Below are 15,614 nucleotides of genomic sequence, written 5' to 3' on the forward strand. Positions count from 1 at the left end.
ACCAAGACATGCCTTGGGCAATCAGGAGCACGCGGTGAGTTCAGGGGCTAAGGTGCTCCAGGAAACCCAGCAAGCAAGCTTCCCCCATCCTCTAGAAATAGCAGGTCCCCCAGAAGGGCAGCAAGAGGCAGGTAGGACAGTCATGCCCTATTCTGGGCTGGGAGGAGGAGAAGGGAGGCCAGGAATGGGGGCAGCCATTCTAGGAGTAAACCTGTCTGTCACAGTGCCCATGTCTGAGCTTCTTTGGGACCAGTCCTCCCTTTGCTCTCTCTCCCCAAGCACATGTCCAGAGCCTCAGCCTCCTGTGAGATAGGACAGAAGATGGGGCTCACCCATCGTGTGAGATTCACACTCTGTGCTTGCTGCCTGTTCACTCCATTTTCTTACTGACTGTGGAAGGTCTTCATGTTCACATTACTTTCAACAATAAACAGAGGCTAGGAAAGGCAAAGGAACTTGTGTGGTGTTCCACCATGAGAGGTGGATCTAGGACCAAGCAGATCTAACTGAAAGGTCTGGATTCTTTCTTTTGCACACAAAGGAAGGAAAAGGGCCTGTGGGAGCCTCAATGGTTTCTAAGCAGGAGAGTGGCCCGATAGACAGGGAAACTGGACCGAGGCCTTGAGTCTGACGACAGCGAGACCAGCAAACTATGAAAGTGCAGGTGACAGGGCTTGCAGGTGGGGCTAGAAGGCCAGCCCACCATGATATCACCCTGAAAACCCTGGGTCTCAGAGGTGGGCCAAAGAGGAGCAGAGTGGTGGGCTGGTCCACCTGTAACATGCGCACTGAATTCCCAACGCAGTGTGCAGTAGGCCCACCTCCCCTGACAGGAGCAGCAGGGGGCTCAGAGGTGTGCTGTGACTCCCCCAGGGCACACGAGCCTCCAGGCATGCCACAGGGTGCCCACTCCCACCACACACCAGGCTCCTGTGCCCACCGCTTTTTTCTCTGCTGATTCCTCATGCCAGATTGATGAACAACGTAATAACAGGGGCAATCACATTATTCCTGAATGCATTTTAATAAAAATCAAATAAAAGCAATTATGTGAGTTTCCAAGAGGATCACCTCTCCTCCTTTCCCTGAGGTAGGAAATGGAATGAATTCAGGAAATCATTAAAATCAGAAACCCGAGCCGTCTGCCACTGAGGAGCTGGCGGCTGCCACACAAAGGCAGCTGGGAAACCCAGTCCCCAGCGGGCGGGTGGCAGGCAGCGTGGGCGCCTTTCTTCAGCTCTGAGTGGAAATTTCATCTATGGGTGAAGAAGGGTAATTAAGGGCCGAGGAGACACTTTGAGCAGTTCGCCGTTGCCCCTCTAGTGCAGAGTCCCCAGCTTCAAAGGGACCTCAGACTCCTCAGGTGGAAGCTCTTCATCTACTTCAGCTGCACAGGGCTCAGGAGCAGGTCCCCAAACAAACCCAGTTTTCTCTCTCTCTGTGGGGTACATGCAGCTCTTAGCCCAACTGGAGGCCAATGGCTGGGTGTGCAGGGATGGGGAGCCACCAAGCATCACCAGGAAGCTGTTCCTGCCCTCTAGCATCTCAAAAAGGTGCACTGACTTGACAGTTGCAAGACACTTCTGGTGTCCGATTGGTCACTCTTGCCTCATGTGACCCTGGGATTAGTGCACTCATTTGGGATGGAAGCTGCTGCAGCCAGAGGGGGCTAGTGACATCCCCAAGGCCCCAGCTGGTAGGATACTGCTGGAGCTGGAATCAGACTCTCCTGGGACCCTGAGGCAGGCCCACATCCTGTAGTCCAGGTGGCCTGTACACCATGGACTTAGGTAGGCATAGCATTTGCAAGAACAAGCACAGGTCCTTCATCTGGTACTTGCCTGGGCTGGTGTCACATCTCCAGACACTGTGAAGGTAGAGCGTCCCATCCTTTCTGTTTAAGTACAGGACTGGGCTTCAGCCAAGAGAAGTGATGGCCCACGCCACAGCTGAAATGAGTTCTGGGTTTTGCCTGGTTGTCAGAGTCCACAGCCAAACATCCCATCTGCCAAACCACAGGGCTAACCTCATCACAGGAGGCCTCCACTCAGGCCTTCCTGGTGGCCCCTGGGTATTAAGGAAGGAAAGACAGGGGTCTGCCAGCCACAAATTCACACTGGCAGCTGTAGGTCCCCTTTGGGGCAGATTGAGTAAAGGAGCAAAGTGAGGCTGAGAGGCAGAGGCAGGCCGCCGGCTTTGGCTCTGTGTGTTTTTAGGCAGCTCATATGTCCTGGTGTGTGTGTGTGTGTGTGTGTGTGTGCGTGTGCGTGTGTGTGTGTGTGTGCGCGCGCACACACGCGCATGTGTGTGCTGGAGTCCCAGTTCAGACATTTGGTGGTGCTACTCCACACCGTCCAGTCTGGCTCACCTTCTGTCTGCCCTGGATCCCTGCTGCTGCCTACAGCTAGGGCGCCCTCCTACAGGACACTCAGGGAAATGTCCCTGGAAAGTGTAATTTCCATCAGTGGAAAAGTGAAGGGGGGGGTGTTCCTGCGGTCCCCTCTCCATGCCAGTTTCTGACAGGCCTACAACTCCTGCCACTCAGGATGAGAAGTGAGCGTCGCCACAGGGCTCATCCTTCTAACCCCACTGTTGACTTTGCCGGCAACTGCTCTGGTGGGGGGTGGGGTGCAGAGGGGGACCTCAGGGTCCTCATTTGGGAAGCAGAGGCTCTGACATCTGTTGTTAAGGCTGTTGTGCAGGGGGTCCAGAACAGGAAGATAGCAAATGAGAACTCAGTCATTCCTGCCCCCTCAAGAATCAGCTGCTGGCATACTGCTCTGCCTTAAACTCTCTAGTCTAGCACACAGTGGGTTCTCTATAAATGTGCACTGTGTGATGCTCAGAGAGAAAATGGGCCCACCCAAGAGGGTGCTGAAAGCAGGAAAAGTAAGTGCCCTTGCATGATCCACAGGGCCTGTGGACTTGGGGCCATGTTACACACACACACACATATGTGTAAGTGCTTGTGTAAGCATGTGATTTCTATAACCACACGTATCTGTAGCACACCCACTGATCTGTACAAGTGTCTTCTACTCACACATTCACACAACAAATGAGTAAGAAGCAGCTCTAGGTCCCAGGGATCCCCCCAGGACTTGTCTCTCAATCACAGTCCAGACTGGCCTGGAAACTAGTAGAACCTTGGCAGAGGTGTAGGCCCATGGCGTTACATCACATAGGGATGTCTGTCTGCTGTCATGTGCACTCAGATTCTATCTCCGTCACTTAGGGAGCATTTGCTTCTGTCTAATGTTTGTCTCCACCTGGGATCTGGGAGTACCTCTGCCATGGGACAGGGTGATGGATTGATGCCCAAGGACTCTGGCAGGGCAGAGAGAGCATATCCAACAGGGAAGGCCTCCCCAGTGTGAAGGCTTGAGGCTGGAGCTGAAAGAAGGAGAGACTGTCTATGTCACACAGCTTGCTCAGGGAATGGCCAGCTGTCAAGAATCCCCTGCTCCTGCTGGCTGCACCAGGAAGAAATGTCAGAGCACTCCCTGGAGTGAGGGGTCAAACAAAGTAGAGTGGCCTTGGAAGAAAGGGGTCTGTGTGGGGCACAGTTGATCCTCAAAGCTTCTTTCTTTCCTTTTAAAGAAGACAACTCTTCTGGGACCACGAAATGGAATGCAAAGTCTCAAAAGTGCAGTTAGTCCAGGGGTCCTCACACAAGTGCTAGAATGACTTCTTAAAAAGAGGAAGGGCAAAATTAACACAATTCAGGTAGTGGTTCCCTCCAGGAAGCAGGGGGCAGATCTTCCCTGGTGTCTGTAACAATCACGTTCGTAAGCAGAGTGGTCACGAGCCCTCATTGTGATGGGTTTCATAGCTCACAAATAGTCTTTTATATGTATGGAATATTATGTAATAAAATTTTTAATTGTGTGTATGCCTAAGTTTATGGGGCTGTTCCAAGGCCAGGTTGGCTGAGAGAGGCCTCTATGATCCCCAAGCTTGGCATCCTGAAAGGTGCTCCATCCCCTGCTCTGCAGCAGTGTGAGGGCCTGGACTCTTGTCCCATCTCCAATGGATACTTAATTCCAGCCATTTCCAGAACAAGGCTAAGTGTAGATTAGATTGAGATGAATACCAGGTGACTGTCTGTATTGGGCATTGTCTGTGCCTCAGTGTCCACTCTGTATTGAGGTGGACTCTGGTTGGCTTGGAGTCTTGGTTTGGTCAGACTTCACCATTTACTGCACAGTTCATGGACACTTTGCCCAAAAATGGGACTGAATAGCAGAGAGGCTGGGCAGATTGTATGAGACCACGCACACTCAGACACTCTAGCATGTAGTGAATACTCCATAAATGTTGGTCCTCCACCCCCTGCAAAAAAATCACGAGAACAAAGACCCTCCATGGTAGGACTGGAGGTTGGAGGATCTGAGCTCCAGTCCTGACTCCCCTGCTCACTGGCCAGAGCCTCTGGTCCTTTTCCCCAGGCCTCATTGGTCTCCTGTGCAACCTGGGAACATCACAGCCCCTCCAAGAGAAAAAAAGGACAAGAAAGTTCTGGCAAAGGAGAGTGCATCACAAATGCCAGGTCAGTAACCAGGGCTATAATCCCCCAGACCCCTCCCCAGGGACAAAACCCCAATCTGCTGCATGGGGGTGGGTGGAGTGAAGGGCTAGCAGGATATACCTAGATCTCACCCAGAGCAGCCCTAATCTCAGACCCAGCCTAGCCAGGGCTCTAGCTCAAGTTAGGGACAGAGCTGGGGGGAGGGGGGGAGGGGGCTGAGAGGAGTGGATCAAAGGCAGAGTAAATTAGCATCATAGTGAGCCTGCAGGGGAAGAGGCCAGGATTAATTCATTCTCCTCTTCCTGCTGTTCCTTCCACAGCCCAGAGCCAGCCTGAGTTGGGGGCAGGGTCACTTTCTATCCTAAATGCCTGCCACACACCTGAGGCCCAGTTCTTACCCAAGGAGGCATATAGCAGGGGCAATGATTTGGGCGGGACTTACAGGAGAAAGTGAAGTCACGGTACACACATTCCAAAGCCATTGTTTTAAACAGACAGGATTGGAGATCCTGGGCTGAGGGTGGTCTGGAGAGGCTGGAGCCTGCACATGGGGCCATGGTGGGGCAGGGGTGGGGTAGGGGTTGGGGATTGCGTGCACTGTAAATCCACAGATCCCACTCATCATTGTGGATGCACAGGAGTCTGTGTGAGTGTGTGCACATACATGCATCGATTCTGGGCACAGGGCATGTGGGTGTCTGTGTGAGTGCATGGGTTCTGAAGCCCACACATATTCATGTATGTCTGCACACGTGTGTATCTGTGAACTGCGATCAAGTGTGCATGGGTGTGAATCTTATGTGAGCCCAGAAGAGTCTGGGAGACATGGTGCTGAGTGTGTGAATATATGGACACAGGTATGGACAAAGGAATAGAAACTGGTCCTGGAGTTTTATCTAAGAGCTTCAAAATAAGCAGAAGGGAAAGTTTATGTGGGACTCAGAATTGTTCTGTTTCTCATGGAGAAGCTGCTTAGAAAGGGGTCCAGATGGCCAGGTCTTGGGCCCTCCTTCCAGGCTATCTGAGCTGTTTCCATCTATCAGACCTCACCTTCCTGGCCATGGGATCTCTGTGGGACCTGGTTTAGCCTCTCTGTGCCTCAGTTTCCTCGTTTGAAATGAGGGGATTCATCGTGTGGCCATGAGGTCTCAGGGAAATGGAGACATGTAATCAATAGAGCAGAATTCAGAACCCAGGACGATGGGCTCACAGGGCAGTTTATAGAGAAGCAAAATGCCAACCTGCACATGATAAATGCCCTTTAAGGATTCTTCAGTGCCCTCAGTGGCACCTGGAGGAGATATGGTTGAACTGAGCTGGCTGGCTGGAGAACATGGTCCAGTGCAGAGCTGTCCTTGCTGACACTGGAGACTGTCAAGGATTTCAAATTTATTTAATATGTACCAGAGTAGGAAGACTGACTATCTCCCTCTGCTTAGAGACACCAGGAGTCTTCTTCACTACAAAAATAAACAAACAAATAAGTAAATAAAAGTAACTGACACAGCGAAGTTGAGGAGTATGTGGTGCCCAGAGAACCACAACCCTGAAACTTGGCACACTTGGTCTTCACTGGGCTCTTCCTGACCCTCCCCTCCCCTTCCACTCTCCCTCCTGGCCAAACACCTCTAACCCACCTCCTGCCCCAGGAGTGCCAGGCACATACTTCTCATAACCCTGTTTCATCTTCAAGTGGCTCACAAGCTCCACTCATCACCCTTATTCTGCAGGAGAGGAAACTGAGTCTCAGGGAAATGGAGACATGTAATCAATAGAGCAGAATTCAGAACCCAGGACGATGGACTCACAGGGCAGTTTATAGAGAAGCAAAATGCCAACCTGGCCTCAGGGCAGCCCCGCTGGCTTTCAGCTCTTTAGTGTTTCCACTGACTTTCAAAGCCCCTGAACCAGACCCTCAGCCATCCTAGAAACACAGACTAACAGGTCCCTCCCTCCATCGGGCTTACCAGGGTGCATGAAAACGGTCAGCCTGGCATCTGGATGAACCCTTAATGCTCCTCCTACTCTGTGCCTTTGCTCTTGCTGCGTGCTCTGCCTGTCTACTCTGGTCCAGATACTCATTTGTCAAGACCCACTGCAAATGCCACCTCTCCTGTGAACCCTGATCCTACTGACTTATCCATTAGTGGTCTCTCAGTCCCTTGCCCCCAAGGTTCTGGAGACATTCCTCTCCTCAACACTAAACACTTTACCTTTCTGGAGGACCTAGAGTGCAGAGCAGGGGCTTCTATGTATTAGCCCACCCCTACCCCACAGGTCAGGGCAAGGGTGTGCAAAGGCTGAGATGCATCATGGACCCACCATCACTGCCACCAAAAGCACTTGAAAATTCACCAGCTAAGTCTCTGGAGTGGATTTTCCTAGATTGAAATCTCAGCTCTTTCACTCAATAGCTGTGTGAACTTGGCTTGTTATTTAACCTCTCTGTGCCTCAATAATAGAATTCCAATATTGCAAGATTCTTGGGAGGATAATAAAATGAATCAAGATATGTAAGTTCTTAGAATAACACCCTGTGTATAGCAATGCTGCTATTAATCTTGTTATTTCTAGGAGACTACAAAGAGGCATTGTCACGGTCTCTGTCTCCAAGAGGATGGGAACCCAGACAGGAACAGGAAAAGGGGTTTATATTTCTAATCCCACTTAATGGTCCAAACCATCTTGGAAGTAGTTATCACCAGGCCCACTTTACAGATAAGGAAACTGAGGTTCCCAAAGGTGGTATGAGCTCCCCGAGGGCTCACAACCTTAGCGGCAGGGCTGAGATGAAGGGCCAGGTCACACGGCTCCAAAGTCCACACTCTTTCAACCAGCCTGTGCTGCCTCTCTGTCTGGCAGGGAGATAAGACATGTACACAAATAGCTGTAATCCAAGGTAGAAAGTGATAAGTGCCAAATGGGGGCGATAAAGGCTCTGGAAGGGCTCTGGAGGGCTGGAGCCTACAGGAGCCTACAGGAGCCTACCCGCTGTGGGAAGGGTGGTGGTCTGAGGGCAGCCTGGGAGGTGGACAGGCAGGGTGGGAGGGGCGAGGGAAGCTAAGATAGGGTCACTGTAGCCATAGTACCTAGCACCGTGTCTGATGTGTCACAGGGGCCCATTAAATATTTGTGAAAGGAAGGGAGGAAAGAAGACAGAGAGAAAGGGAGGTGGATTTACTCTGCTCCACTTGGCCTAGAATTCCCCACCCCCTCCCCAGGGAAAGAGCTGCAAATCTCTGTAGGGCCTCATGGGGTTGCCTTCAGACCTGAGTTCCTGATGATCAGAAATTTTGCACAATACCAAAAAGAACTTTCCAGCAAGCTAAGGCAGACAAGACTTCTCTGTGGGGCAGTGGAGGGGGCAATGGTGCCTTGCAGCCTGCTTGTACTGGCTCCTAAGGCCCAGTAGTTAAATTTTCACAAAGTGTGTGAGCTAGTTGATGTTAAATTGGCAGCTTGAAGTTGGCCATGGTGGTGGTATTTACACTATGGAAATCAGCAAATACTACAAATCAGGTTTCCCCCACTTTGGAGAGCCAGGTGTTAAACATTTACCAGCACACCACTGGGCAGAGGTCTGCTATGTGAGTGAGCAAGCACCCCATTTCTGGAAAGTACAAGCACTTCCCAGGAGGAATGAGACTAAGGTGTTTTTGTGTAGTGAGGGGCTCAAATCAGATGACCTCAGAAGCCCCTTCTGGCCCCAAGTGCCTAGGAAAAGTTAGGTTTAAGAAAACACTGAATCAGGATGATTATTCATGCCAGGAAATCATTAACCACTTGACCCAGAAGGTGGGAGTAAGGCAGGAAACTGAGAAAACCTGTGAGGAGCCACCTGCTTACAGATTTCACAGGAGGGAAATTCATTTAATGTCAGACAGCCTATTGGGGGCAACACTGGGACTGGAACCCATCTCTAGCCCCTATGTGCAGAATTCTTCTAGGGCATATAGGCTGGACCCCTGGGGATGGGAAGGGTCTTTCTGCATAGGACCTGTTTGGTGTCCATCCTCCCCCAGAACATCAGCTCTGAGACAGCGTGGACCACATCTACCTCTTCACTGCTGGATCCCAGAGCCTACTTCTGTGCCTGACACATAGCTTGCACTCAATAAATATTTGTTGAATGAATCAATGTGTCTTAAATCCTGCCTCCTGGCAGCATTTGGGGGCTTGGAAATGTCAACTTCTGAGACATCACCACCTGGGTCCCCATGGAAACAAATGACCAAAGCTCAAATTCCTACTGTGCCTCCAACCTGTGTGGCCTTGTTCAAACCACCAGGGCTCTTGAACCCCCCAGTTTCTCCCTCTAAGAATGGGTTGTTCCATCTGCCTGCCTCCTGAGGCTGCAGTGGCACTCATAAGTGACAGAAGTGCTTTTTACAGTACTGTGCCCATAGGAAGAAGAGGGGGCTTAGAAAGTTGATTCGGGCACTGGTCAGCCCAGGGGTTCCTAGTGGACCCTGGACAGTAGCCAGGCTCATGTTTGGGTAATCCAGGTCAGAGCAGCTCATGGCCCAGGAATCTGAGGTCCATGTGTAAGACAGCTCACAGGATGGGCAGGATGGGACAAAGTGAGCCTGTAAGGGGATCTTTGGAGAACCTTTTCCTCCTAAGACCAAAGGAGAGGACAAACCAATGACTTTATCTCAGCATAACTGTTTGTCATGTCCTTTGCCTGCCAGGCCTTTGCCCCTGCAAATGGCCTTAATGTGTGAGTGGGAAACACAACCAGGGTTCTAAATGAATCTGTGGGGAAAGGGTTTATGTAATTCCCCCAGATAGGCTCCCAAAGTCCTCTCCTACTAAGGCGGGGGCCAGGCTGGCAGAAAGTGGGTTCATTTCACCCCAAACTGTAGGTAGATGAAAAACTAAAGAGCTGGGTGAGGGGCAGTTCTCTACTGGCCCTTCCAAGTGGCATCTAATTTTTGCAAAGAGGATGAGGGCAGCAGGAGCCTCAGAGCCAGGGCCAGGGAGGCAGGTGGAGGGTGTCAGTCTGGGCTCCCAGTGGGAAACAAAATAGAAAGGCCCTGTGTCAGCAGCCACTGGGCTGCCAGGCTCTTGCTCCATTCTGTGCAGCAGGATTCTGGTTGGCACCAGCTGCAGTTGGGAACAATGCCTGGATTTCTTTCTTTCTTTCTTTTTTTCTTTTTTCTTTCTCAATATTTCTCTCTCTCTCTCTCTCTCTCTCTCTCTCTCTCTCTCTCTCTCTCAGAGAGAGAAGCACCAGAGAAGGACTCACTGAACAGCTCAGTATTGTAGGGGCATCTTGAGACTGTGTGTACTTCAAAAAGAGAATAGTGGAAGGGTCCCTTCAACTGGCTGCAAGGTGCATAAAGGTGCATCACTCTGGGAGCCCTGGGTGCCAGTCTGTTGCTAACCCACCCTTCCAGTGTGACCTTGGAAAGGCTCATGCCCCACTCTAGTCTTTTTCCTTATACCCCTCACTGAAGCTTGCTCTCCAGGTCCCACTTTTCTTTCCCCAAACTCTCAGAGTTGCATTTGATGTGGGCAGTCCTTCCCGGGAGCCCCTGGAGGACTGGTTCTGGCCTACCTTGTGTACCCCTATACCTCACACTGCACTTGACCACCTGTCATTTCCTCTAGTGCTGTGCTGGGTGATAGGATGGAGCAGTGGGCCATCCTGCAGCTGAAGGGAGGGGTAGTAGTAAGAAGTAGTAAGAAGTAGGTATCACACTGGGCAAGTAAGATTCCCTGTGCCTCAGTTTCCTTATCTGCAAAATGGAGTAGTTCGTACTAATCCTCAGCTCAGATGAGAAGCAGAGGAGTTCAAGTAGATGAGCTCTAGGGCCTGGCACACAGTTGGAATGATGGTATCTACAGTCACGCTGATCTGGAGGCAAGGCCAGCAGTACTTGGGAGGTGTGGCGGGGAGACGAGGGCTTGTATAGCCATGAGGGGAGGCTCCTGAGCAGGGGGCTGTAGAAGTGGCCTTGAAGGCTGGGAGGGGTATGTCTTAGGAGGCAAGAGGAGTCTGAGAAATAGAAGGCAGGCAAGAGTATTATATATTGCTGGCAATCCCAGAGCCACCCACCATGAGGACAGCACAAGGTCAGGAGAAAGAGGACATGAGCCTTGAGGCCAGAAGCATGCATGTTTGGAGAAGCATCAGGTCTGAGCCCCCTCCCACACTGCATGGCACAGAAGCAAGGGGTGGGGAGGGGAAGGAGGCAAGAGGTGCCACCCTCCTGCTGCTGCTATCTGTGCCGGTCTCAGTCTGCTGCTCTGGAGGAACACTGGTGCTTGGGAGGGGTGCCAACTGCACTTTCCAGGAGCTCAGTTTAGTCACCCATAAAAGTGCCACTGTGAGGCTCAGAGGATGAAAGTCACCCCGGGAGAAAGATATTAGGTCCTAGCTGATTGTGGTGGTGCACATCTATAATCCCAACACTCAGGAGGGCTGAGGCAGAAGGATCACGAGTTTAAAGTCAGCCTGGGTTATATAGTGAGACCCTGTCTCAAAACACCAAACCAAACCAAAGATGGTAGGTAGATCCTAGACGGTCATGGTCCTTGCAGTTCCCGCAATGTACAGTAGTTTCCTATCCGTACCTCACCAAAGGGGCCCCCCTGACAAATCCTAAAGTGACTGTAGGTCAGCCTAAAGGTGAAAGGACAGAGGCCAAAGTGCTGTCTATCCTGTGAACCCCATGGTCTCATACTTGGCGGATGGAGAAAACAGAGGCCAGGAGGCTGGGCACGCAGCCACTCCTGAGGCAGGCTTTCTGTCTACTCTCAGGGCCTCCTGTCAGAAGAAGTGATGGCGGTTGAGTTGGATCTTGAACCAGAACCACAGGGCAGAGCTCCATGATGGAAAGTGAGGCAGCTTGCCTGGGGGAAGGGCCCTGGGGAGCTAAGGTGAAGTACTGGAAGGCATGGCTCACCGAGTGGAGGGGAGATCCAGTTGGAATGCAAGGAGGATGAGATCAGGCAGAGGAGTCCAATGTGCTGAAGGGCGCATTCCTTCTGTGCTGGACCTGACACTCATGCCCAAGTGGCGCAGGCTCAGAGCTCAACAAGACTCAAATGCTTTCTAGATTCACCAACGGGTGCAAACCAAATGTACTCACCATTACCCCACTGCCTTGGGAAGCACTCCTCCAATCATGCCCGGGCGGATGGGTGAGAGTCTCTTCTCCAAAGGACCTGGAAGGTCACGTCATCTGCATCGTAGCTGGCAATGAGATGAGGGCAAGAGCCCATTCTCCATACCAAGGCACAGCCAGACCTGGAGCTCAATCCCGCCCCCACCCATTTGGTAGTCCTCACAGCCTAAGCAGTTCATTGAGCCTGTGAACTCTTCTCTCAGGTACCTGGTCTGTGGAGCCTATGGAAGGGGACAATGTTTCAAAGCATCAGTAAATGTGACTTTCCTCTTGCCTCTCCAGCACCACTTCAGATGCCTCCTGGCTCCCTTACCAAGAGGGAGGGTGGAAAGTGGAAACAGAACAGGCAGCTCCTGGCCAGGCAGGAACTGCCCCATGTATGCCTGTTTCCCCTGCCCCAGCCCACCAAGATAGTCAAACTCACTGCACCCTGCACAGCTCCTCTGCATCTTTCAGAGTCTTCAAGCCTCCCACCACTACCTTCCTCCTGGCTCCTGGGCCTCCTGCCTCCTGAGACCCCGGCCCAGTGTCTTGTCTCAGACAGCAGAGAAACTGGAAACACTTGATCTTGTTTCACACAGCCCAAGCCCCTTAATGGGCATCTCAGCTGCTAGAGCCAGGGGACATATGGCCTGCACAACCATCAGGATGCCACTTCTACTTCCCAGTGGCTGGGGTTCGTGATGGTGCCTTTCTCTCTGCCTCACCCTCCTCTCAACCCCAAGGAGGCCCAGAGATGCTTGAAGTCAATAAACTGGGGCCTCAGAACACACAAGCCTCAGTAACACCTGATCATCACCATGAGATGGGTCCTTAGTTTACAGAGGCCCAGAAAGGGAAAGCAACTTGCTTAGGGCCACACAGAGGCTGTGGGATGAGAACACAAAGCTGGGGTTGAGGTGCCAGCAGGAAACTTGCTAATGAGAGCCTGAGCTTCCACTCTGACCTACTTTGAGCCCCTAGTCCAGTTTCCTCAATGGAAGGGGGGGGTGAAGGAATGGAAGGGGAGTTGCAACGTGCCTAACTAGAGGTAGCATAGAAATTCAATTAATGTTCATGATGACCTCACCACACTACGTAAGTCACAGCTTCTTCCAAACTCCAGAGGGAATCAATCTGTCCGGTTGCCTCTCAGGCAGAAGAATATTGATAGCAAGAGCCTAGGAATTCCAAAGATGGGAGCCCAGGGTCCCCAGGAAGCCTGAGTTGGAATTTTCAGACTTGTCCTATGTGCCCAGCTGGGAAGGCTGGAATCACACTGTTTCAGTGTTCCTCTGCCACTTCCTGGTTCCCACATAAAAATACTGGCCAGGCCGGGCACTGGTGGCTCATGCCTGTAATCCTGGCTACTCAGGAGGCAGAGATCAGGAGGATTGCAGTTTGAGACCCTATCTTGAAAAAAACCCATTAAAAAGGGTTTTCAGAGTAGAGTGGCTCAAGGTGTAGGCTCTGAGTTCAAGCCTCAGTACCAAAAAAAAAAAAAAATTACTGGCCAGAGAGTGGGGGGTGGGGGCTTCTGGTCACCCAGAGGTTATCTGCATCCCCTACTTCCTGGAGGTGGCCAGCTCTGCTTACTGGGGGAAGGATCTTGACAGTGTTGTGAGGGGCTGGGGCACCCTGACCTATGCCAGTCATTGATCATCAAGGTGACTGGAACTTGGCCAGTTGTTGGCTGGGGCTGTTATCTTGCATCCCAGGTTTTTAAACCCTCAGAAACTCCATGCTGGGGTTTTGGACCTGGGGCTGGGGGTGGGTTTCTGTTGTTGCAATAATGGGGATTTCTGGGGGGTGGGACAGCTATGGCTCCAGGCACTATCCAGCAAGCTGAATCCCCACTCACAGCTCAGGCTGCCCCCCAACTGTGAACTTGAACCATCCATAGAAATGTGCTGGGACCATGCTTTCCTGGTGTTCTAAGACGTCTGGAGTGATTTCATACAACCCATCCTCCCCAAGGATGCTCAGCTGACACCTGTGGGTGGGGGAGCAGTCTTGACAAGTCTGTGACAGGTCCGAGGACCGAGGCCTAAAAGGGGCGCTTTCCCTAGTGCCCAATGGCGGGGAGGTAGCGTTTCCCCTGGGAAAATCAGTTTCCCCACACAGACACACACCCCCCACCACCCACACACACACACACTCCCTGTGGACCTGAGTTGTAGTTCTCTGAGCCCTCAGGAATTCCAGGCTGAGTTCACCGGCTGTCAGACTATCAGAGCCCTGAGAATGAATTTAAAGCTGGCAAATGCATTATGCCTCCTCTCTCTCGGTGGTGGAAGGAGTGATCTCTCCGGCCCTGAAGGAGTTCAAGCCGAGGTCAGAGCAGCTCTCTGAAGAATGTTCTAAAATGGGGATTTGTGGTAGGGGGAATACTCTGGGCCGGCTCCCCCTGTTGGTGCGGGGTCCGCTCCGATCGCCACCTAGGAAGATCAGGCAATCCGAGAGTCTGCGTGGCACTTCTGCGCTCCCATGCGGACCTCATCAATCAGGCAGCGGCCCCGGCATGGCCAGAACTTCTTCCGCCCGCCCCAGGCCCGAGGGAAGACCCCCGCCCCGGCTGCCTCCCGGAGCCCGCCCCCAGCGGTGTCATTGTTCTCTGACGTCACGCCAAGGCCCAGCCCCTTGCCCCCCACCTTTCCGCCCCCCTACCGGCTCCTCGCGCCCGCGACCCTGCATCCTCCAACGCTGGGGCAGTGGAGGGCTCCCCCCGCGGCCCGGCCGGGGCTGCGCCCCCTTGCGCTCTCCCCAACTTGCCTTTGTTATTCCAGCTCCCTTCCTTGCCTCGCCTCCAACATCACGGCGGTCTGCAAAACGCGGAGCGCGGAGCCGCCGCCACACCTGGATTCCAAAACGGGCTCCTGGCCCAAGCCTCCCCCGCCTATCCGGGAGGGGAGTGAGTGCGGGCATGTGTGTCCAACCCCTAGCGCTAAGATTGGGACTGGGGGTGCCGCTGATCAGAGGCGCGGGGCCTTGAGGAGGGGGTGTGGAAGAAGTGTGTGGGTGTAGGAGGGGAGGACAAGTGTTTCTATGTGTACGTGAACGCGAGCTCCAGTGCACAGGGGAATGTTTCTTGTTTTGTTTTTGAGTGTACGTGAGGTTGTGTACAGCGATGTTTGTGTGTAGAACTGTATGGCTGAATATACTTATTGTTGCCGTGTATGCTGGCATATTCGTGAGGGAAAGTGTAAATGCGGGCCCGTTTGCGAGTGGGGGGAACATGTTTGCCGTACGAAGGTGGGCGCGAGTGTGTGTGTGTGTGTGTAGGAGTTTCTGTGTGAGTGGCAGTGGACGTGAGCCAAAGGGGACGCGCACTTCAATGCTCTCGGAGGTGGGTCCGCGAGTGGGCGCACCTAACTGCCGTCGCTCTCTGCCACCCCTGGGCAGTGTATAGCCCAGAGTGTGTGTGGAGGGCCGGGGTCTCGCCGCTTTACCCTGCCCGCGCGTACTGCACCTAAGGCGCTCCCCGCGAGACTTCAGGGGCATTCATGCGTCTCTGGACTGAGCGCGGGGTGTCAGGGACATGCCATGCGCACCTCACCCCGGCTCTTCCGTAGTCGTCGGGGGTGGCGGGGAGTGCGCTCCAGTCTCTCCCAAAGTCACCCTTGGTGGTTATGGTAGGGATCCTCTTCTCGACCCATCCATCGGTCCCCGGTCTTTAGGAACAACCTCAAAGTCTCCTACAGGGGAGGTTTTGGAATCTTGTTAGCAACTCGCTCACCCCAATTCGGGTACTTGACAGCGCCCGCGGTCCAGAGTGCACTCCAGGCGGGGGCGTGCGAGTGCGCGGAGGCGGGGGGGGGGTGGGTACGGCTGTGGGCCGGGTGATTTTGGTCTCCCCAAATGTGATCCTTTCCTAGGGCTCAGCATTTCTCCTCTTCTCCAAACTTACTGGGGCGGGGGGTATGGGGGGTGTTAGAGAGTAGCAAGGGTGGTGGAAGGAGAGGGAGGCGAGTGAA

The 15,614-nt window shown here is 52.9% G+C and overlaps 1 long non-coding RNA gene across 4 annotated transcripts; it reads right to left on the reverse strand.

Moving 5' to 3' along the window:
• Window positions 1-713: 713 nt before the first annotated feature.
• On the reverse strand, window positions 714-15,345 carry LOC141424827 (uncharacterized). Of its 4 annotated transcripts, none has more exons than XR_012449767.1 (5): window positions 14,308-15,345; window positions 13,810-14,078; window positions 11,626-11,882; window positions 5,770-5,988; window positions 714-4,518 (listed from the first exon to the last, which is right to left on the reverse strand). It is a non-coding gene; the product is annotated as an uncharacterized lncRNA (long non-coding RNA). The 4 variants fall into 4 exon arrangements; XR_012449766.1 differs by having other exon boundaries at window positions 715-4,489; window positions 14,308-15,344; XR_012449768.1 differs by having other exon boundaries at window positions 716-4,332; window positions 14,308-15,344.
• Window positions 15,346-15,614: the final 269 nt, after the last annotated feature.

The sequence above is a fragment of the Castor canadensis genome, chromosome 7 (genome assembly GCF_047511655.1).
Source record: "Castor canadensis chromosome 7, mCasCan1.hap1v2, whole genome shotgun sequence".
Classification (NCBI taxonomy): Eukaryota; Metazoa; Chordata; class Mammalia; order Rodentia; family Castoridae; genus Castor; species Castor canadensis.